A 22,457-nucleotide genomic window follows, 5' to 3' on the forward strand; every position below is an offset into this window, starting at 1 on the left:
TCAAAGTGCTTTACCAAGCAGAAAATGTTATGTATAAAGAATTAAGTAATGGATGAAAACATGAACACAATGTTGCTAAGCTAACAGGGAAGTGGGTTTAGTGGACAGGGATTACGTAGATTGTGGGCAACAAAATAACAATAAGTCTTTTTTTTTTTTTGGCAATAAACCGTTTTTAAAAAAAAAGTTTATTTACCCTTTCAAATAATGCCAGTGGTGTATGCCTTTGCCTGAATCAATATAACGAACAAGTTCAGGGTAAATTGATTCATAACGCATGTTTAAAGTAATTATCAAGTGACCTTTGGGTATAAAACACCTTTACAAAAAAAAAAAACACAGCTAGGCCTAAATGGTTAAACTATAGAAAAGTTCTATGAACTACACTAAGGTTTATTAAAATATGCAGCAAAAGGTTGGAAGTACACTTTAGCACAAGAGCTGTTTTGAATTTGAGGCTTGCTTGCCAAGAAGGGATGATCTTTGTAGTTGAAAGACCTTATATGTGTACATTGTGCCCACTGATGGTTCTTGCACTGATACAAGTATAGAGTTAAAAGAAGGTACTTCTAATAGATGAGATCCATGGATAGGAATGTGATACAGAAACATATGAAGTAAAAAAAAAAAAAAAAAAAAAAAAAAATGAAATCTTTCTAACAATATGCATTCAGCATAGTCCTGTTTCAGATCTGTGTCATTCAGTCTCTTCTGACTACATCTTTGTAATGGGTTTTCCACTCTTTAATGTGGCAACAGTAATTTCCTTATTACAGAGCTATTAACTCTGTTAAGTGTTGCAGGGTATTTCAGAAGTCACCTCACTGACCAAAAGAATTATAATAATGTTGTGTCTGTGTATATGTAATACAGAGTGAGTCAAAATTACGTTAACATTTGAATGGTGGAAACAATTTATTCATAAACATACTTCATATGTGCAAGATGATTTACAGGAATGTCTCAACCTATTCACCATCATGTTTGACACATGGACCATATATGGCACATAAATTCTGCACAAAAATTGTATACAAGTATATACATAGCAGTACCATTAGTGTTAACATAATTTTAACTGTATATACAGTACATATATATAAAATTCACACACACACTCTCACCGGCCACTTTTATTAAGCATACTTCCTCAACTGCTTGTTAACGCAAATATCTAATCAGCCAGTCACATGGAATTTAGGCATGTTGACATTGTCAGGACGACCTACTGAAGTTCAAACTGTGCATCAGAAGGGGCTAGAAAGGCTATTAAAGTGACTTTGAACGTGGCATGGTTGTTGGTGCCACATGGGCTGGTCTGAGTATTTCGGAAACTGCTGATTTATTGGGATTTTAATGCACAGCCACCTCTATGGTTTACAGGGAATGGTCTGAAACAGGGTAAATATCCAGTGAGCAACAGTTGTCTGACTGAAAATGCCTTGTTGAGGTCAGAGGACAATGGCCAGACTGGTTCCAACTGATAGAAAAGGTCATAGTAACTCAAATAAGCGCTCGCTGCAACCGAGGCATGCAGAAGATTGCATGGTGTGATGAGTCTCGATTTCTGCTGCAACATTTGGGTAGTAGGGTCAGAATTTGACATCAGCAACATGAAAGCATGGATCCATCCTGCCTAGTTACAGCGTTTCAGGCTGTTGGTGGTGTAATGGTGTGGGGGATATTTTCTTTGGGCCACTTATTACCAACTAAGCATTGTTTAAATGCCACAGCCTACCCAAGTATTGTTTTCTGACCATGTCATGAATGTCTTTATGAGCTGAGTGTACCCACTTTTTGATGGCTTCTTCCAGCAGGATAACACACCTTGTCACAAAGCTCAAATTATCTCAGACAGGTTTCTTGAAAATGACAATGAGTTCACTGTTCTCAAATGGTATCCACAGTCACCAGATCTTAATCCAATAGAGCATCTTTGGGATGTGGCGGAACAAGAGATTCACAGCATGGAGTTGCAGCTGACAAATCTGTAGCAACTGCATGCTGCTATCATGTCAATATGGACACAAAGAATTGCGCCAGGTGTGAAAGCAAAAGAGGGCTCCAACCTGGTACTAGCAATGTGTACATTATTTATTTATTTATATGTGTATATATATATATATGTATGTGTGTGTGTGTGTGTGTATATATATATATATATATATATATATATATATATATATATATATATATATATATATATATATATATATATACACATACATCCACATATATATATATATATCTACATATATACACACAAATACATATATACACTGCTTACAAAAATTAAAGGAACACTTTTTTTATTGGGCCTGGCATGAAATCAATTAAACCTGTCTGATAATTTTCTGGTTGGTTAAGCAGCTGAGGTCATTGTTAATCACTTTCAGCTATATTGGTGTTCATGGACTTAACGACAAGTGCACTAAAGTGGCAACAATTAGAAAACCCTCAGAACAGGACTGGTTTTACATGTGGAGGTCATTTCAAGTTTCTCCCTCATGATCTTTTTTGGCTGGTTTTCCACTCGTGCTAGTTTTGGCTTGAGTAATTATCTCTCCTGGCAGTATGAGGCGATTCCATAACCCTACAGAAGTTGCACAGGTTGTCCAACTTCTCCAGGATGGCACATCCACACGTGCTGCAGCAAGAAGGTTTAATGTGTCTCCTAGTACAATCTCCAGAACATGGAGGAGATTTCAGGAGACTGGCTGTTATTCTCGGAGAGCTGGACAGGGTCGTAGAAGGTCCTCAACCCATCAGCAGGACCGATACCTGCTCCTTTGTGTAAGGCGGAACAGGCTGAGCACTGCTCGTGCCCTACAGAATGACCTCCAGAGGGCCACTGGTGTGAATGTCTCTACCCAAAGAATCAGGAACATACTTCATGAAGATGGCCTGAGGGCCCGACGTCCTGTAGTGGGCCCTGTGCTCACTGCCCAGCACCGTGGAGCTCGACTGTCATTTGCTCAAGAACACCAGAATTGGCAAGTCCGCCACTGGCGCCCTGTACTTTTTACAGACGAGAGCAGGTTCACCCTGAGCAGCTGTGATAGACGTGAAAGAGTCTGGAGAAGACAAGGAGAGCGATATGCTGCCTGCAGCGTCGTTCAACATGACAGGTTTGGTGGTGGGTCAGTGATGGTCTGGGGAGGCATATCCATGGAGGGACGCACAGACATCTACTGCGTAGGAAATGGTGCTCTGACTGCCATAAGGTATCGAGATGAAATCCTTGAACCCATTGTCAGACCCTACACTGGTGCAGTAGGTCCTGGTTTCCTCCTAATGCACGACAATGCCCGGCCTTATGTGGCAAGAGTATGCAGGCAGTACCTGGAGGATGAAGGAATTGAAACAATTGAATGGCCTTCACGATCCCCTGACTTAAACCCAATAGAACATCTGTGGGACATTATGTTTCGGTCCATTAGGCGCCGCCAGGTTGCTCCTCAGACTGTACAACAGCTTAGGGATGCCCTCATACAGATCTGGGAGGAAATGCCACAAGACACCATCGTCGTCTCATTAGGAGCATGTCCCGACGTTGTCAAGCATGCATACAAGCTCGTGGGGGCCACACAAGATACCGAAAAGCATTTTGAGTAGCAGAAATTAAGTTTTTGAAAAAATGGACTAGCCTGCCACATCTTCATTTCACTCTGATTTTAGGGTGTCTACACAATTGAGCCCTCTGTAGGCAGAAAACTTTTATTTCCATTAAAAGATTTGGCATCGTTTTGTTCCTAAGACATTGCCCTGTCGTTATTTGTATAGATATCCAACTTCATATTGAGATCTGATGTATCTAATGTGTTTCTTTAAAGTGTTCCTTTAATTTTTGTGAGCAGTATATATACATACACACATATATATATAAACATATATATACATACACACACACATATAAACGTATATATACATACATATCCATATATACACACACACACACACACACACATATATATATATATATATATATATATATATATATATATATATATACACACACAAATAATTAAATGGGCAGGCTATTTTGTATCAGTGTAATACGCTGCTTGTTGAAACGGATGACTCCCGCTCTTACATGCAAGTCTGCATGGATATTATGAACTATCATTTCTGTTCAAGTTCTATTTAAATTTTAAATAGAAGGAATTTTTATTTAGTCGACAGAATATTATTCCGGAATAAATCAACTCAAACCTTAAATAACTTAAAATATTTTGCTCTCCATAAAAATATATCCTGTCTAAATTATTCAAGTTAGAAATAAAGTAAACGTTAAAAGAACAAACATTTAAATTTATTTACTCTTTTATGTAATTTTATATAAAACATAAACTTAAATTTTAAATATCCCAAAAGATTTTGCTCTCCTATAATAGAGCAAATATATCCTGTCAAAATTATACAAATTCAAATATGAACATGGTGCATAACAAAACCTGGAAATATAAATAAAATTTGTTCTTTTCAGCAATAACAAATCAAATCATTCAGTTGTCTTTGCTCATATGTCATTTTATCAGAGCTGGACGCCTGGCATCTTTTTTTGGCAACAAGTTCGTTTATGTTTGGTGTGAGGTTCTGTGTTGTGGAGATTGTCAGGATGGACTGTAGGTGCTCATCAGTGAGGCGACTCCTGTGTGCTGTGTGGTTAGTCTTCATCACTGAGAAGAGCTTCTCACACAGATATGTGCTACCAAACATGCACAAGGTTCGAGCCGCATGTAGACGGAGCTGGAGCATTTGTGCGGGAATGGAGTGAATAAACTGTGCAGGCCCTGCAGTATCGTACTTTGCCTTCAGTGTGCCATTACACTGCAGCTCAATCACCTCCATCTGAATCTGCACAGGTGCAGTTTCCACATCGACGGCAAATGGGTTGCGAAACAACTGAAAATTCTTTTTTTGTTCTTCAAAGTCACCAAAGCGCCGTGCAAACTCTGTGCGCAGTGCGCTCAGTTTATCAGCCAAATGCGTATTTGGGAACACAGTTGTGCCGACTTCGTTCAACATTACTTGGCAACAGGGAAAGTGGGGCAAGTTGCACTGGTGCATTTGTGTCTCCCATAAAAGTAGCTTCACTTGAAATCACTGTGATTTTGCACGGGTAAAAACGTCTGCTGAAGTGTCAGATTCTTCTTTATCTGCTTTCTGTATCTTGTGCATTGCATTCAGGTCTTTCAGGTTATCTTGATGTTTTGTCTCATAGTGCCGTCTTAGATTAAATTCTGTAATTACAGCCACATTAGCTCCACAAATAAGATACACGGGTTTACCGGCAATGTCAGTAAACATATACTCAGCCTCCCATCAGTTTTTAAAGGCTCTATGTTCAGAATCACCTTTTCTCTTCGGCATCGTGTGGGCTAGCTTCGCAATAACTTGCAGCATCATAAGCTAGACTTGATTAATGCGGTAAGTGTTCGGCAAGGCAGCTGAAGCACTGCATTATGGGATTTGTAGTTTATTGTGTTACCAGCGCTTCATCTCCCCGGGCCATTAATAACAATAATACAGTATATAAAATGATCTCGCGGGCCGGATTTAATTACACGCCAGGCCGGATGTGGCCCATGGGCCTTGAGTTTGACATATATGGACTAAATAGAACTTGAAAAAACATATTTTTTCGAATGGGATCGCGTAATTCAGATCGAGTTGACGCGCACTACAGTACATCGAGCCCACGTGCTATTGTGCGTGCCTCAATAAGTTACCCTCCTCTCGCTCTTACTTTTTTACCGTTCATCTAATGAACACACTGAGTATAGCTTTACCAAAACAATCATTGATCGCGAATAAAGTGTCCATTATTCATAAAGCTTCAATTGGTGATCTGTCTTTCTGCGTTAACTGCGTATTTTTTCATACGTCTCAAACCAAGGGGATGCGAAGTTAAAATGAATAAAAATGCGTGCGTACATACTCAGTGCATCCCCTCTCGGGAATCGAACCTCGGACGTCGGTGCTAGAGGCGAAGCCTCTACTATTGCGCCACGTTGTGTGGTTTATCTATTTGAGCATAGCAGTGTAATTTGGTTTTTGTTCAGCACTCTTTGGAACTGTTGCTTTTTGTCTACGCACTGCGTCAGTTCACGTGGGCCGCTGAATATGGTTTTATGTCACTCGCTCGCTTCTAATTGTTTCGCTGCCTTCTTAATTATATAATGCATGTTTTCTTAAGCGCTTTTTGGAGCTCTTCCTGGTTTTCTACGTACTGCGTAATACATTGAGGCGTGATGTCACCGAGCTCTCCCCCACGGCTTTCGAACTAAACTCCTTTACAATAAATGGAGAAAAATAGCTTCTAGTTATGACCATTATGCCTAGAATTTCGAAATGAAACCTGCCCAACTTTTGTAAGGAAGCTGTAAGGAATGAGCCTGCCAGCCTTCTACCTACACGGCAAGTTGGAGAATTAGTGATGAGTCAGTCAGTGAGTCAGTCATTGAGGGCTTTGCCTTTTATTAGTAAAGATTTTTAAAGTTTTTAAGCACAAATATAGTTAATTAAACCATAGAATGCACAGCATAATAGTAAACTAAATGTAAAAACATTGAATAGCACTGAGAAAACCTTGAACAACAGAGAAAACTAACACTGCAATAGTTTGCGCTATAGCGCTACCAACCACCGGCTAAAAGCACTTTTTAAATAAGTTTTAAGCACTGGGAAAAAATGAACATATGAAAAAATCCGTAATTTAATAAACCTCCAAGAAAAATAATGTTGCAACAATGCTCACTACGAACAGATCGCTGGAAACAGAAGTGAAAACAAAATCAAGCCCAGTGCGTTCTTTAACTGCCTTCCTACCTTAATGCGTCCAGCTCTCTCTCGGGCTGCCTCTTTGTGTGTGTGTGTGTGTGTGTGTGTTTGCGCACATGCGCTGCCTGCGCGCCTCTCTTGCGCTGCCTGTGTGTGTGCGTGCGTACCTCTCTCGCGCTGTGTGTGTGTGTGTGTGTCTGTCTGTGTGTCGCGCTCTCTTGCTTTCTCTCTTGCTCTCTCTCTCTCTGTCTCTTGCTCGCTGCACAGGACAGGCACAGGGAGAGACTGAACATGTACAAATCGAAAGGGAAAGTGGCTTGTTCGTATACAGTGTGTGTATTTTTTGGTCGTAAACCGAGTTGTACATGTACCAGGACGTTCGTGAACCGAGGTTCCACTATATATATATATATATATATATATATATATATATATATATATATATATATATATATATATATATATATATATATATATATATATATATATATATGTATATATATATATGTATATATATATATGTATATATATATATATATATATATATATATGTATATATATATATATATATATATATATATATATATATATATATATATATATATATATATATATATATATATATATATATATATATATATATATATATATATATATATATATATATATATATATATATATATATATATATATATATATATATATATATATATATATATATATATATATATATATATATATATATATATATATATATATATATATATATATATATAGTGGAACCTCGGTTCATTAACGCCCTGGTACATGTACAACTCGGTTTACGACCAAAAAATACACACACTGTATACGAACAAGCCACTTTCCCTTTCGATTTGTACATGTTCAGTCTCTCCCTGTGCCTGTCCTGTGCAGCGAGCAAGAGACAGAGACATATACATATGTATATGTATGTATATGTATGTATGTATATGTATGTATATATATGTATGTATATGTATATATATGTATGTATATGTATATATATATATATATATGTATGTATATGTATATATATATATATATGTATGTATGTATATGTATATATATATATATATATGTATATGTATATATATGTATATATATATATGTATATGTATATATGTGTATATATATATGTATATCTATGCTAATAAAAGGCAAAGCCCTCACTCACGGACTCACTCACTCATCACAAATTCTCCAAGTTCCCGTGTAGGTAGATGGCTGAAATTTGGCAGGCTCATTCCTTACAGCTTACTTACAAAAGTTGGGCAGGTTTCATTTCGAAATTCTACGCGTAATGGTCATAACTGGAACCTATTTTTTCGTCCATATACTATAATAGACTTTTGATCGATGCCCGTGGGAGGCGGATTTACACCTCCCACGTAATTTAGTGCCTGCCCATATAAGGCTACCCATCAGCGGCAATCCAATAGAAACACTGCCGCTAAATATTCACGGGTGAAGGACTGTGCTTATGCAGAGGAAGATGAGATGGTCAGGGTGGTGTTTGGCACAAACTCAGGGAAACTGCAAGAGAAACTTTTAAGTGCTGGGTCTTAGCTGACATTACATACAGCCGTGGACATCGCATGAGATGGCACCAGCACAGCTGTGAACCTTCGATGCTTGTACACGGAGCGGCTCACATGAAATGACGCAGTGCACAGACAAAAAGCAGTAGTTCCAAAGAGGGCTGAACAAAAACTGAATGACACATATTCATAAGTGCAGCTACTGCGGAAACAAAGCACACAGTGGAAAAAGTCAATGTCCCGCTAAAGGAAGACAGTGTAAAAAAAACCCGTGCATGCAGTGTGTCACGTCTCAGATAAAGAGGAAGACGAGCTGTTTGTTGATGCAGTAAGAAACAAATCGATGAATGAAACCTCTTATCTTTACAACGATTGACAAACACGGAATGTAACTTGAACACAACACATACTACAAATACGAACCTGATTGAAAGAAATAATGATAATCAAATCCTTGATGACAGCAACACTCATAACACTCACAAAACAATTACTGTATATTGACAATCATGTTGCGTTATTTTTAAAAGGTTCCCTTTTCTTTTTCATAACTTCTTTAACACACTACTTCTCCGCTGCGAAGCGCGAGTGTATATATATACCGACTGTGAAAAACACCCAAAGAAAGATGCCCAGTGTGAACGTGCATTAGGCATGCTGCAGGGAGGCATGAGGACTGCTGATGTGGCTAGGGCAATAAATTGCCATGTCCGCACTGTGAGACGCCTAAGACAGCGCTACAGGGAGACAGGAAGGACAGCTGATCATCCTCGCAGTGGAAGACCACGTGTAACAACACCTACACAGGATCGGTACATCCGAATATCACACCTGCGTGACAGGTACAGGATGGCCACAACAACTGCCCGAGTCACACCAGGAACACACAATCCCTCCATCAGTGCTCAGACTGTCCGCAATAGGCTGAGAGAGGCTGGACTGAGGGCTTGTAGGCCTGTTGTAAGGCAGGTCCTTACCAGACATCACCAGCAACAACACCGCCTATGGGCACAAACCCACCTTCGCTGGACCAGACAGGAGTGGCAAAAAGTGCTCTTCACTGATGAGTCACGGTTTTGTCTCACCAGGGGTGATGGACGGATTCGTGTTTATCGTCGAAGGAATGAGCATTACACCGAGGCCTGTACCCTGGAGCGGGATCGATTTGGATCGATGGCTAGGGCCATTCCCCCCAGAAATGTCCAGAAACTTGCAGGTGCCTTGTTGAAAGAGTGGGGTAACATCTCACAGCAAGAACTGACAAATCTGGTCCAGTCCATGAGGAGGAGATGCACTGCAGTACTTCAAGCAGCTCTTGGCCACACCAGATACTGACTGGTACTTTTGATTTTGAGCCTCCCTTCTTTCAGGGACACATTGTGAAACATTTTTAGTTTATGTCTTATGGTGTCGACTCTCTTAGTGTTCATACAAATATTTACACATTAAGTTTACTGAAAGTAAAAACAGTTGAAAGTCAGAGGACGTTTCTTTTTATTGAGTATATATATATATATATATATATATATATATATATATATATATATATATATATAAACTGCTCAAAAAATTAAAGGAACACTTTGAAAACACATCAGATCTCAATGGGAAAAAGAAATCCTCCTGGATATCTATACTGATATAGACTGGGTAATGTGTTAGGAACGAAAGGATGCCACATCGCTTGATGGAAATGAAAATGATCAACCTACAGAGCCCTGAATTCAAAGACGCCCAAAAATCAGAGTGAAAAAATTATGTGGCAGGCTTGTCCATTTTGCCAAAATTTAATTGCAGCAACTCAAAATTGTACGCAGCACTTTGTATGGCCCCTGTGTTCTTGTATACATGCCTGACAACATCGGTGCATGCTTCTAATGAGATGACAGATGGTGTTGTGGGGATCTCCTCCCAGATCTGGACCAGGGCATCACTGAGCTCCTGGACAGCCTGAGGTGCAACCTGGTGGCATTTGATGGACCAAAACAATGTCCCAGAGGTGTTCTATTGGATTTAGGTCAGGAAAGTGTGGTGGCCAGTCAATGGTATCAATTCCTTCATCCTCCAGGAACTGCCTGCATACTCTCACCACATGAGGCCAGGAATTGTCATGCACCAGGAGCCACTGTACCAGCATAGGGTCTGACAATGGGTCCAAGGATTTCATCCTGATACCTAATGGCAGCCAAGGTGCCTTTGTCAAGCCTGTAGCGGTCTGTGTATGCCTCCCCAGACAATCATTAACCCACCACCAAACTGCTCATGCTGAATGATGTTACAGGCAGCATAATGTTCTCCATGGCTTCTCCAGACCCTTTCACTTCTGTCACGTGCTCAGGGTGAACCTGCTCTCATCTGTAAAAAGCACAGGGCACCAGTGGTGCATCTGCCAATTCTGGTATTCTATAGCGAATGCCAATCGAGCTGCATGCTGCTGGGCAGTGAGCTCAGGGCCCATTAGAGGACATGGGGCCCTTGGGTCACCCTCATGAAGTCTTTCTGGTTGTTTGGTCAGAGACATTCACACCAGTGGCCTGCTGGAGGTCATTTTGTAGGGCTCTGGCAGTGCTCATCCTGTTCCTCCTTGCCCAAAGGAGCAGATATTGGTCCTGCTGATGGGTTATGGACCTTCTATGGCCCTCTCCAGCTCTCCTAGAGTAACTGCTTGTCTCCTAGAATCTCCTCCATGCCCTTGAGACTGTGCAGGGAGACACAGCAAACCTTCTGGCAATGACACGTATTGATGTGCCATCCTGGAGAAGTTGGACTACCTGTGCAACCTCTGTAGGGTCCAGGTATCGCCTCATGCTACCAGTAGTGACACTGACTGTAGCCAAATGCAAAACTAGTGAAGAAACAGTCAGAAAAGATGAGGAGGGAAAAATATCAGTGGCCTCCACCTGTTAAACCATTCCTGTTTTGGGGGTCATCTCATTGTTGCCCTCTAGTGCATCTGTTGTTAATTTCATTAACACCACAGCAGCTGAAACTGATTAACAACCCCCTCTGCTACTTAACTGACCAGATTAATATCCCATAAGTTTTATTGACTTTATGCTATACTCTGATTAAAAAGTGTTCCTTTAATTCTTTTGAGCAGTATATATATATATATACACACACACAGTGGTGTGAAAAACTATTTGCCCCCTTCCTGATTTCTTATTCTTTTGCATGTTTGTCACACAAAATGTTTCTGATCATCGAACACATTTAACCATTAGTCAAATATAACACAAGTAAACACAAAATGCAGTTTTTAAATGATGATTTTTATTATTTAGGGAGAAAAAAAATCCAAACCTACATGGCCCTGTGTGAAAAAGTAATTGCCCCCTTGTTAAAAAAATAACCTAACTGTGGTGTATCACACCTGAGTTCAATTTCCGTAGCCACCCCCAGGCCTGATTACTGCCACACCTGTTTCAATCAAGAAATCACTTAAATAGGAGCTGCCTGACACAGAGAAGTAGACCAAAAGCACCTCAAAAGCTAGACATCATGCCAAGATCCAAAGAAATTCAGGAACAAATGAGAACAGAAGTAATTGAGATCTATCAGTCTGGTAAAGGTTATAAAGCCATTTCTAAAGCTTTGGGACTCCAGCGAACCACAGTGAGAGCCATTATCCACAAATGGCAAAAACATGGAACAGTGGTGAACCTTCGCAGGAGTGGCCGGCCGACCAAAATTACCCCAAGAGTGCAGAGACAACTCATCTGAGAGGTCACAAAAGACCCCAGGACAACGTCTAAAGAACTGCAGGCCTCACTTGCCTCAATTAAGGTCAGTGTTCACGACTCCACCATAAGAAAGAGACTGGGCAAAAACGGCCTGCATGGTAGATTTCCAAGACGCAAACCACTGTTAAGCAAAAAGAACATTAGGGCTCGTCTGAATTTTGCTAAGAAACATCTCAATGATTGCCAAGACTTTTGGGAAAATACCTTGTGGACTGATGAGACAAAAGTTGAACTTTTTGGAAGGCAAATGTCCCGTTACATCTGGCGTAAAAGGAACACAGCATTTCAGAAAAGAACATCATACCAACAGTAAAATATGGTGGTGGTAGTGTGATGGTCTGGGGTTGTTTTGCTGCTTCAGGACCCGGAAGGCTTGCTGTGATAGATGGAACCATGAATTCTACTGTCTGCCAAAAAATCCTGAAGGAGAATATCCGGCCATCTGTTCGTCAACTCAAGCTGAAGCGATCTTGGGTGCTGCAACAGGACAATGACCCAAAACACACCAGCAAATCCACCTCTGAATGGCTGAAGAAAAACAAAATGAAGACTTTGGAGTGGCCTAGTCAAAGTCCTGACCTGAATCCAATTGAGATGTTATTGCATGACCTTAAAAAGGCGGTTCATGCTAGAAAACCCTCAAATAAAGCTGAATTACAACAATTTTGCAAAGATGAGTGGGCCAAAATTCCTCCAGAGCGCTGTAAAAGACTCATTGCAAGTTATCGCAAACGCTTGATTGCAGTTATTGCTGCTAAGGGTGGCCCAACCAGTTATTAGGTTCAGGGGGCAATTACTTTTTCACACAGGGCCATGTAGGTTTGGATTTTTTTCCCCCCTAAATAATAAAAACCATCATTTAAAAACTGCATTTTGTGTTTTCTTGTGTTATATTTGACTAATGGTTAAATGTGTTTGATGATCAGAAACATTTTGTGTGACAAACATGCAAAAGAATAAGAAATCAGGAAGGGGGCAAATAGTTTTTCACACCACTGTGTGTATGTATATATATATATATATATAGCGCTTCGACTTTTGCGGCTTCACTCGATCGCGAATTTTAAATGTAAGCATATCTAAATATATATCACGGATTTTTCAATGATTCACGGATTTCTGCGGACAATGGGTCTTTTAATTTAAGGTACATGCTTCCTCAGTTTGTTTGCCCAGTTCATTTCATACAAGGGTCGCTATTGGCGGATGGCTTAGAAGCTACCCAATCAGAGCATATATTACGTATTAAATAAAACTCCTCAATTATATACAATGTGCTTCCCGAGCGGTGCTTGATTGTTTGCTTTTTTTGGTCTCTCTCACTCACTCTGACATGCTCTGCACCTGACGGAGGGGGTGTGAGCAGAGGGGCTGTTTGCACAGAGGCTGTTTGCCTAGAAGACACGGACACTACTCTAAAAAATGCTGAAAGATTTCCTTCACATTGCTCCCTTCTTTGTGGCTGCTTTATCGCGGTGGGCATACTTAAAAGCCCAACAGCACGTATTGATTTTTTGATTGTTTGCTTTTCTGTTACGCTCTCTCTCTTGTCTCTCTCTGACATTCTCTGCTCCTAATGGCGCTCCTTTGAAGAGAAGATATATTTGCATTCTTTTAATTGTGAGAAAGAACTGCCATCACTGTCTTGTCATGGAGCACAGTTTAAACTTTTGACTAAAGGGTGTTATTTCATGTCTAGAGGGCTGTAATAATGTTAACAGTGTGGGAGAGTTTATAAGGGCTTAAAATATATAAAAATAACCATACAAACATATGGTTTCTACTTCGCAGATTTTCACCTATCGCGGGGGCTGTATTCGAGAAGGAGGGATTACTGTATATATATATGTATGTATATATTGTCACAATACCGAGTGTCACAATAACAAGACATACACAAGATAAAGATTTGGGGCAGCCACCCGTATAATCTGGTATCCCGGCTGCAAAGTCGTTCTTTTTATCAGAATATACAGCACTGAAGTGCATACAAACGAGTCCAAAACAAGACCGATGGAAAAGGGGCAGGTTTTTAAAGGGGGAGACAGGAATTGAGGTCATAAGGATCGAGCACGTGGTCTTTAACCATTGGATCACAGCCGGACGTGACGTCAGAGGGGCCGGAGCTGGTGAGGTCGGCTTTCATTGGCTCGTTCTCGGAAGTGATGTCAATAGAGCCAGGTGGACTCCTCCGGGAATGGTCTACAGGGAAGGGAGAAAAAGAGTCAGTGTACTCTGCCACATCCCGGCATGCCTCCGAACTGCCTTCACTCAAGCCCTTTAGCTGCCTCCCATGCGCACGTGTGTCACAATATATATATACACTAGGGGTCATCACTCGCCATCCCCTGTGTTTAGTTTTCCAAATACACACTTTTAAGATTTTTTTTTTCTTTGAACTTCTGTAAAAACAATATTTGTAATCTTGCAAGTCCCAATATGCTGAATCTTTCTAATGAGGCCAGTGAAACGTGTTTAATGACTTTGTACCATAATTAAGGATAGGTTTCTCTGTTTGGAATTTCAGCACAGACAAAACAATCAACATCATCAGCAGTTATTTTTTTTTTTTTTTTACAAAGTAACCAATAAATGCATGTGTGCTAAACTCCGTTTTTGAAATTATCAAGATTCTTTATTTGCAACATGCGTAGTTATACAGGACAACACGCAGTGAAATGCATCCTGATCCGCTTATCAAAAACTGTGCAAAGTTACAAGAATATCAGTTAGATTAACAAAAAGTCATAGATTGAAACATAACAGTTTAGTAGAACATAATAAATAAGTATAATTTAGTGAATAAAGTAGAATTAAGTGTTAAGGTGCAATAGTGTAGTGATTATTGTGCAAAACCAAAGTTAGACTGGTGCATATTTAAATGAGGCAGTTTGTTTGCGCTACTGCGATCTTTACATTTTTTTATATTTTCTAATTTTCTTACTTTCATATCCTTTAACTTTCTTCACGTGTATATCGCCAAGGTTTTTTTTTTTGTTTGTTTTTGAGCCCTTCTAATTTTATTGCTTTCCTAATCTCTAACCTGCTCTGCATGTTTTTACCGCCAATGTTTGTAAACGTCTTTATGAAGTTCTACTGTGTCTTTTACTCTTTGTCTTTTAATTCTGAGCCGGATTGGATGTGCTTTGTTTTCCAATTCCACTTGTTCCGGGCTGATAATTACTTTCCATTTTTTCTTAATTTGCACCTCGATTTATTCTTTTTTTTCTCTCCAACGCTTTTGAGTCTATTTTCTCCGCGCTGCTTTCTTTTTCGCTTAATTGTCGACATTTCTTTTATAACGTACTGTCCTTATACACTTTAAATGCGCTGAGAGCCCTGAATCTGTGTGTGCTCAAATCCTTTAGACGACTGAATATTTTGCTGCCTCATGGCTTATTTGATATTGATTGTATGTAGGGCGTGTCTTGCAAGAATCTCATGTTCCACGTCATCGTGAGACGTTCCTGGCACAAAGTCTCATGTTTAAGCTCCCCGGCGATACACTCTGTGGCCATGGGTCTCTTTTCTCCGCGATGTATTTTCTTCTTTGTTTATTCGTCGACATTTCATTTCTACCCTATTGACTTTATACACTTTATATGCACTGAGAGCCCTGAAGCTGTGTGTGCTGTGTGACTGCCTTTACACTATTGATTTGTTTTTTCTGCCTGTGGTTGATATTTGTTGATATTGCTTGTAAGTAGGGCGTTTCTTGCAAGAATGTCGTTCTATGTTCCCGTAAGATGCACCGTGCCAAGTCTCGCGGGTCTTTTAAATGTCTTCCGAGAAGATCACGTATCGTAGCCTTGCTTTTGCTTTCCAGGGCAGGATTTCTTTTTATAATAGAGAGATATATGTATGTGTGTGTGTGTATAATTCTCTGCATTTCCTAGCAATGCATTCCACTCCTTTTCTGATATGTTGAGTGAGAGATCCTTTTCCCACTGTCCTCTTGGATCTTTGAAAGGCAGGGACTGTAAAATGGTTTTATATATTACAGAAATGCTGTCTGAGTCCTCAAAACTAAGCAATATTTTTTCCAGCATAGAGGAAGGTGGGAGATGAGGAAAATCTGGCAGGTTCTGTTTAACAAACTTTCTAATTTGAAGATAGTGAAAGAAATGTGTTGCTGGAAAGTAAAATTTGGAATGTAGTTGTTCATAGGATGCAAAGACGTTGTCTATGTAAAGATCTCTAAGTGATTTAATCCCAAATGTTTTCCAGATATTAAAAACTGCATGTGTTTGCGAGGGTTGAAAAATGTGATTCTCTTGCAGAGGTGCCACAGATAAAAGATTCTCTATCTTAAAATGATTCCTACATTGGTTCCATATTCTGAGTGAGTGAAGCATAATTGGGTTGTTAGTATATTGGTGATAACTTGCATTTATAAGGGCACAAAGCAAGGAATATAAAGAAGTACTGCAGGATTTTATTTCTATTGTGGACCAAGCCTATGTATGTTCATCTATTTGTGTCCATGACCAGGTTTTTATAGCTTGTATGTTTGCTGCCCAGTAATAAAACTGAAAGTTAGGTAGAGCCATGCCACCTTCTGCCTTAGGTCTTTGTAAGGTCGCTCTTTGGATACTTGGATGTTTTAAGTTCCAAATAAATGAGGTTATGGTTGAATGTAATTGCTTTAAAAATTATTTGTTGATGTATATTGAAATGTTTTGAAATAAATAGAGAAGCTTAGGAAGGATATTCACCTTAACAACGTTAATTCTTCCAGCTAGAGTGAGATAAAGGGTTGACCATCTATACAAGTCTTGCTTAATTTTTTCCATAGAGATGGCGAAATTTTGTTGATTAAGAGCTTTATGTTTATTTGTGATGTTTACCCCTAGGTATTTAAAGTGATTTGCAGTGATAAAAGGGAAGATGTCCAATCAAATATTGTATGCTTGAGAATTCACTGGGAAGAGCACACTTTTATTCAAATTAATTCTGAGACCAGAAAGTTCTGTAAGTGCCTTTAGGACTGCAGGCACTGTTCTCCCCAGAATCCCCCAAAAGTAGCCGGGTGGAGCGGGATGGGGAAATTTGGTGGTGGGGAAAATTTAAATGTGCACTATCTTTATTTGTTAATTATTATTTATTATTTTCCAATGCTCAATATGACTTCTTTTTTTAAGGTTTGACACTTATGCCAGAGTATTTTTATTAACTTTAAGAAGTATCAAATTCAGGATCCGGCAACCCTAACAAAAAGTTTAAATAACAATTGTTATGACAGACCAAGAGGCACAAGTATTGTCGCTATCAGGAAGAAAAATGAAAACAATGAAAAAAAGTATAGAAAACCTAATGAAGAAAAAATTTTAAAATATTCTTCAAAGCCAACTTGCACATGAAGAAGGTGTCTTCAGTTAAATATTTCTTCCCAGAGGCCCAGTTGTCTGCAGCTTTCCCATAATCAAAAGTCCCCAGGATCTGGGCCCTCCATGGAGATCTGCATGAGATTATTTAGTGTGCTTTCATTCATGAGATTTCTCAAGCATGTCTTGATCCTTTTAAGGGCAGAAAACCCCCTTTCACATTCAGCTGTGCTCACTGGGATCACTAGCCCAATATGAGCTAGTTTGGCTAAATTTGGAAATGACTCTTCGAGCTCTGATATCGTTGCCATTTTTAGTAAAATCTGTTTTGGACTGAAGTTTTTGTATGATCGACTTCTGATCATTTTTGCCACAACTGTCCATTCTTGCCTGCTACTTTCAAATTTTAAAACTGGAGGGCTACCATTTTTGGAGCACTGATCGAGAAGAATTTCAGCAGAAATCGTGAGTTTCTGCATTGAAAACTTTTGAAAAGCTGGAAATAATTCACATGTCAGGGAATCTTGCATCTAGGTGCTTGACAACTGTCTCTAGGTATTTGTCATATATTGTAGTTTTGAATGACATTACATCACTCTATGTATAAACAATGCATAAATCTGACCATTCCTCTGCCAAACAATGATGAAGGCTTTGAAAAGATCTCCCAGGAGTGTTTTTCAAGTCCATGATGGACAATTTTGTGGGGAGCAAAATTGGCTCAATTTCAGTAAGATTGACATCTTGACTTTGCCCAGCCTTAGATAGTTTGGACAATAAAGGTAATACATCTGAAAGCATCATCAGACAGGAAACAAAATTGTATGTTTTAATACATCTGCTTAATCCTTCAGCTGTGATGTCATTTCGTTTAGTGGCCTCACTTTCCAGCACAGCTATGACACTCATCGTACACCGTCATAGTGACTGTACTGCAATGTGATCAGACAGCCATCTAGTGTCACTGGCCATTTTCAGCTCAATCTGGGGAATGTTTAGAGTATTTTGGATTTCTGTTAAAAAACAGCCATCCTAACTGAAGAGTTTTGGAAGAACTAGAACAGCTGCCTTAAGATGTCATTCAGTTTTGTTGAATAAGGTACAGCAGCTGCTGCTTGGGCACTTGCAAGGGCCAATCAGCGGCAGCCCACCGACATTGGGAGAAAGGCCCGTATTGAGGGTGATTGGTGCTGGGAGCGCGCAAGACACACACACACACACACACACACACACACAGGCGCTCCAGGCTTGTGAAAGAGACACACGAAAGAGAGAGAGCAAGCAAGCGAGAGAGGGAAGGCTGGACGCATAAGGTAGAAAAGGCTTGTTTTTGTTTTCAGTTCTGTTTACAGCGATTGGTTCATAGCGTGCATTGTGGCAATGTTACTTTTCTAGGTGGTTTATTAAATTCCGGATTTTTCAAATGTTCATTTTTTTCCCTGTGCTTAAAACTCATAAAAAAAAAAAAAAAGTGTTTTCAGCAAGCAGTTCCTAGCACCATAGCGCAAACTATTACAGTGTTAGTTTTCTCTGTTGTTCAAGGTTTTCTCAGTGTTATTCAATGTTTTTACATTTAGTTTACTATTACGCTGTGCATTCTATGGCATAATTAACTATATTTGTGCTTAAAAACTAAAAAATATATATTTACATACAGTTTGTACGGTCTGGAACGGATTAATTGGATTTACATACAATCGTCTGGTGGAAATTGCTTCGGTTCACGACCAAATCGGTTTACGACCAGAGTTTTGGAATGAATTATGGTCGTGAACCGAGGTACCACTGTATCTCCATTGTGCTTGGTTGAGTGAGGGTCTGTATTCTGTTCATCCAATGGGATTGGCCAAAAGGTGTAAATGGGGTAGATTTGGAAAGACCGGGAGACTAAAACGGTGTGTATGGGGGGACTGTTCCTTTTTGCTTTGAGAAAGGTAACAAGAAGGAGAGAAAACCACTCGGAACACAAAAACATTGAAGGAAAGAAGTTTGATGACAAAGTACAAAAGTAACCACTGAACTTAACTGCTACCATTATACTCGGTAGAGTAGCAGCTACGACTAATGTTGAGAGGTCTTAGCATGCCATTTGTACTGGGTTACAATTGTGAAGAAATAAAAAAATAAATAAATAAAAAAGAGAGAGAAATGAGACATTGCTCTGTAAATCGTGAAAGCTCTGGGTTTCCATCAAACATTTATTTTCCATGTTATATATTTCCACAGCTCTAAAAAGAAACTTAAGACTTAAAGAAACAGTATCCCAATAAAACTGAATTATTCAGTTAGTCAGTCATTTTCCAATCTGCTATATCCTAGCACAGGGTTATGTGGGTCTGCTGGAGCCAATCCCAGCCAGCACAGGGTGCAAGGCAGGAACAAATCCTGGACAGGGCACCAGCCCACCGCAGGGGACACACACACTCTCGGACACCAAGCACATACTAGGGACAATTTAGGATTGCCAGTGCACCTAATCTGCATGTCTTTGGACTGTGGAAGAAAACCGGAGCACCCAGAGGAAACCCATGCAATCATGGGGAGAACATGCAAACTCCATGCAGGGAGGACCCCGGAAGCAAACCCAGATGATCTTACTGCAAGGCAGCAGCCACCGTGCCACCCAACTGAATTATTATCTATCCCTAATCTTATTGCATAATCAAATATATGAAGTAAATTTAACATATATTTAAATTAACAGAACATGAAATATGTTAGCACAAAACTTGGCACACACAGGCCGTTTCATGTTTGTGCCACTACACATATAAATATAAAAAAAAAAATATTTATTGGAGCCACTGTTTGTTATTCATAACCTGTATGTGCATATGGGCCCATAAGGTTTAATGAGAGGTACCAAAACCTATAAGATTAATTTTTATTGTGATATTTTGACAATAAGGATGTCTAGATAACTGTTTAAAAGTGTTTACTTGTACAGTTCCAACACTGACATTCTAAAATGTCTCATTTCATTGTATATCCATTTTAAGTTTACACAATGGCAGTGCAACAGTTCCAGCTCTTAATATTCTACCTCATTTGATGATAATACAAAAAAGGCAACTGCTTTTTAAGTTTAGACAGCATTAGTACACATTTTTATAAGAAGTGAGCGTTTACATTTTGACTGAGGGTTTATTTGGATTCTGCTGTTTGTTTACATGTGTTCTTAAAATTTGAGGTCAATTTTATTAGGTGAAAATATTGTGCGGGCTTCTGAAGAGTTACAAGGTTAAAAGTTACTTTAGTTATTATAATTGTTAAACTAAACTGTTAGGCAGTTATGTTATACTTACAATTTCCAGGGAAAACACTACTTAGGCTTCTGTTGTGCTTACATTTGACTTATGCTGTGTCACTACTATTGCACTATAATGTTGCAGCTGCGGGCACCCTGTGACAATAGATTCACACCTCAATTTATGTAGTGTGTCATCATTGATATTAACTCATTGGAAAAGGAGAATGAAAAATGCCCTTCGTTTTTTTTTGCACTAATAAATGCTGCAATTACCGATAATACATTGTTCATTATTTTTTTTTTCTATATCGTCATAAATATTATCGCAGATTTTCTTGAAATATTGTAATATAATTTTGAGGCTAAATCGCCCATCCCTAATATGTGTGTGTGTATTGCTTTTGTTAGTGGTCAGTTGGCCTTGTGGTCCTAGCATACTGCGTTCAAAACCCTTTGGACGAGAGTCTGTGTGGAATTTGCATGTTTATCTTCAAGTACTCTAGTTTTCTTATTTCATCACCAAAGACATGCATTTTCAGTTAGTTGACAAGTCTAAATTGAACTGGTGTGGTTGTATATGTGACTGGTCGTGTAATGGACTGGTTCATCCCTTGAAATTATTTGACAAATGAAAATGTTTTACCTCACTAATGCCCACCTTGAGGTTTGTATTTAAGCAAAAACTGCATATTCATATTACATCTTAATCCTAACCTAAAAGATGTTGCAAGAATATTGCCAATGCATACATACTTCACATGTGTGCATACTGTAACAGATTGCAGCATTAACAGATATTTACTCTAAATATCATCAGCATATCGCCTACCTCACCAGGGATGCCAAAAGTCTGAATCACTGTTACACACTGAAAGAAGTGCCCCACTGTCATCTTAGACATTCATATCAACTGTCATCACACCAGTGTGCAGTTTACAAGTGGAGATTGAAGTGGGAGGACCGAGTATGAATAATAATTAAATGCTGTACTGGATTAAAAAGACTGCTGGAAAATCCTAAAGATTGCTTTGATTTTGTACCTTGATTATGTGAATTATTAATGTGATTGCTGATCCGCGGTTTCTTATTAGGAAATATTCAAGTTATTTTCATAAGCACACAGTCTTAAATATATTTTATATGAATCTGACAATGACTGCTACAAATTCATCATAGGAGCTGGAAGAGTATGCATCAGCTGTAACCAGAATCTTAAAAAAAATATATATATGAATGTGTTTATGAAAAAAATATGCACATTTCTTGATAATGCTTTTTAAGCAGAGGATGTGTGTGTGTGTCTCTCTTGTGCACCTGTGTGTGTGTCTGTCGCATGCCTTTGGGTGTGTGTCTGTCTCTCTGTCGTGTGTCTGTGTGTGTGTCGCGATCTCTCTCTCTCTCTCTTGCGTGTGTGGTCGTGAACCGAGGCAAACGTTGGGCGAACTTTTTGGTCGTAAACCGATTTTTACGTGTACCGAGACGTTCGTGAACCGAGGTTCCACTGAACCTTATTTTACTGAAGTAAAAATTTTTACATTATTATTATCCCAAAACTAGTGGGTATAAGGCAAGAAGCACACAGATCGGTCCTTTACAGGGCTCAATCGCACAACCAAACAGAAAAGGACATGCTTTGTTCAAGCCAGTAACAGAGACCTATGAATAGTGTCTGTTTAGTTTTAATACAGCTATTTGCTATAGATAATATTTGGGCAATGGAGTAGCCAGTGTCCATCCATCAAATGTTTGGGGACTCGGGTTGGTGATGTAAAGAGAGGATGGATGATGTTTACTTCAG

General features: G+C 39.2%; 1 protein-coding gene across 3 annotated transcripts in view; it reads left to right on the forward strand.

The window, feature by feature from the left end:
* Positions 1–22,457, forward strand: part of akt2 (v-akt murine thymoma viral oncogene homolog 2) — a 137,355-nt gene that overhangs the window by 76,557 nt on the left and 38,341 nt on the right. The window lies entirely within an intron of this gene.

Source organism: Polypterus senegalus, chromosome 11 (assembly GCF_016835505.1).
Source record: "Polypterus senegalus isolate Bchr_013 chromosome 11, ASM1683550v1, whole genome shotgun sequence".
Classification (NCBI taxonomy): domain Eukaryota; kingdom Metazoa; phylum Chordata; class Cladistia; order Polypteriformes; family Polypteridae; genus Polypterus; species Polypterus senegalus.